A 3,094-nucleotide genomic window follows, 5' to 3' on the forward strand; every position below is an offset into this window, starting at 1 on the left:
AGCGCCGCGCCGGGCGCCGGTGCGGCGGGGGGGGGGGGGGGGAATCGGCGGGATACTCCCCCCACACACAAGTAGCGTGGATCCTGCTTCATTTAATCTAAATCAGATGCCAAGAGTCCTTTTTGAAGAATTGTGAACCCAGATAGACCTCTCACAGAGGCAGAGACCTCTCACAGAGGCAAGGCAACCCATAGGGCTTTCAAGGCAAGAGACATTCAGAGATGGTTTTCCGTTGCCTGCCTCTGCATAGTTACCCTGGTATTCCTTGGCGGTCTCACATCTCAATACTAACCAGGGCCTATCACTTCTTGGCCTTTTGGCTAAGATCAAATGTAAACACCAACCAGGGCCAACACTGCTTAGCTTCAGAGAGCTGATGAGATCGGGTTAGCCTGGGCCACCTGGATCAGGGCACTCATGAAATAAGTATTCAGCTGAGGGCTGCTGACTGTCCTGGAGAAAAACGGACCTGTCCCTTTAACAGAGGCTTAGTGAAATGTTATTTCCTTCACACCATGAAAAGCTTCAAATGCCCATTCCCATGCACACTTCTATATCATTATTATAGTTGTTGTTGTCATCATATGGCACTGTGTGTGGTATAGCCAAGAGATCCTAAGATTGTCTGGCAGCCTTAAGTTCTAACTCTTTTAACGTTATGCACCACTAGGTGGCGAGCTAGACTTATTTTTTTGGGCTGAGCTCTGAAAGAGCTGTGACTGACCCCTGGTCACCTAGCTGCATTATGTAATCTGCCCCGAGTCTCAGTGAGAAAGGTTGACTATAATTCACATCAATAAATAATAAAGGTCAGTGTTATTATCTCCATGCAGCAGATGGGTTGAGGCAGAAGGTGAGATTCTCTCCCCTAGCTCCAATGGCTCTGAGCAAGGCACGGCCACTCTGCTTTAGATCCCCACCAGTACACTGGAACATCTGCCTCTGTACACGTTATCTGGGATTAAGCTCCACTGAATATGGCAGAGATTGTTTCTCAGCAAATTCACAAGACTGAGGCTGCAGGAAGTACACTCAGTGGTGCTTGTTTGTGAATCGGGGCAGGGATGAAAGATGACACTGTAAATCACAGGCAGACTAAATACTTCCATGAGACTGCCGGCGGGTTGTTCTTCTGTTGTATGAACTCTTGCAGCTTGGGATGCTTTTCCGCCTCCTTGTAATGAAGAGTCCAGCTGTTGCTTAGGAGACGGCATTGGCAGTCTGTCAGTTTCCCAGACAAGTCTGCATGTTCTGACTCCAGATTTGCAAACAAATTACCTTTTATCATCTTCCTCTCATTTTTTTTCTGAGTTAAGCCACACTAACACACTAACACATCCTCACCCTCCCATGCGCATTTGTACCGTTTTCTCTTTCATCCACTTTCTTTGTAAAAGTCTGCTCCAAAAGATTTCAAAAAGAGCTGCACCATCTGAACTACGTACCTTTGAGCATAATCCTCTTGGAATATCTCCTGAGTAAGCCCCAAGGAATAAGCATTTTGTTAAGAAGACAGCAGTACCTTTCTCACTATTAACCTTCCTAATAAGCTCTTTGGGGGGGGGGGGAGCAAGAAAAGGACTTGGGAGCAATTCTTACCCAGCAGTAAATCCCATTTTTTTTCAATGGGGTTTAATACCAAGAAAGTGTATTTCCCGTCAAGACTAGGATCTAGGAGAACCGGGTTCAAATCCCCACTCGGCCATGGAAGCTCGCTGGGTGACCTTGGGCCAGTCACACATTCTCAGGCCAATGGAGCTCACCGGGTTTTTATGAGGATAAAATGCAGGAGAGAACAATGTAAAGCCACTTTGGGTGCCCACTGTGGAGAAAGGCAGAGGAGAAATGAACTTAAAAGAAATACTTAGGATTGAAATCATCTCTTGAGTAAGAGAGTCTTAGGGCCAAACGACACAATACATCTTCCTCAGGCTTGCCACGGGGCCAGACAGCCGAGGATAGCGGCAAGGGAACAATCGCCGCAGGGGGCTGATTCTGCTCAGTCCTGCAGTGCAAGGGAGGGAAGGGCTCCTCCCTTCCCCTGGGCTGTTTTTCCTGACCCAAAATAACACCAAAGGCATTATTTGCCCTGCCGGTGGGCTTCACAGGCAAGAACGTAGTGGGCTTCATGTGCAAGAATGCATCCCTCCCCCCAGCCAGGCAACTAATGCCCTCCACAGCACCATTTTGGGCCAGGAAATTAGCAGGGGTGGGGCACAAGCACGAGCACCACCTCCCTTCCGTGTCACAGCCCCAACTGGAATCAACCCCCCGTGGCAATTCTAAACGGCGTCCCTTTGGGGAACTCGCACCTATGGCTACAAGTCCCTGTGGCAACCCTGTGGAAGACATAACATGTAGTTTGGCTCCAAGACTGTCTTATTCAAGAAATAAACTATAGCTGCAATCCTAAATACATGTTGGCCCTTAGACACATGACTTACATGAATCTGCCTTCTACTGAATCAGACCCTCAGTCCATCAAAGTCATTACTGTCTACACAGACTGGCAGTGGCTCTCCAGGGTCTCAGGCTGAGGTCTTGCACATCACCTCCGACCTGGTCCTTTATTAACCAGAGATGCTGCCAAGGCCTGAACCTGGGACCTTCTACATACAAAGCAGGGGATCTTCCATTGAGCCAGGGCCCATCTTTGACACGGGCGCTGCTTCCCTGTGGTGGTGGTGGTGAAGGAGGAGGAAGAAGAGGAAGAACAGTTGGATTTATACCCCACCCTCCACACAGAGTCTCAGAATGGCTTACACTTGCCTTCCCTTCCTCTCCCCACAACAGACACCCTGTGTAGGTGGGGCTGAGAGAGCTCTCTCGAAAACTGCCTTTGAGAGAACAGCTCTGAGAGTGACCCAAAATCACCCAGCAGGCTGCATGTGGAGGAATCAAACCCAGTTCTCCAGATTAGAGTCTGCTGCTCCTAACTACTACACCAAAGCACTACACGAATCCTGCATGACTGTGTATGAATGATGCTATAAAGCATAACCCAGTTTTTTCAGACTAAGTTTTGAAACGCCAAACATCTACGGACAAAGCTAAAAAAGACAAATATTCCATTTTACGAAAACTGCCTTGCGGC

This window comes from Gekko japonicus, unplaced genomic scaffold, assembly GCF_001447785.1.
Source record: "Gekko japonicus isolate JY-2015 unplaced genomic scaffold, Gekko_japonicus_V1.1 scaffold281, whole genome shotgun sequence".
Classification (NCBI taxonomy): domain Eukaryota; kingdom Metazoa; phylum Chordata; class Lepidosauria; order Squamata; family Gekkonidae; genus Gekko; species Gekko japonicus.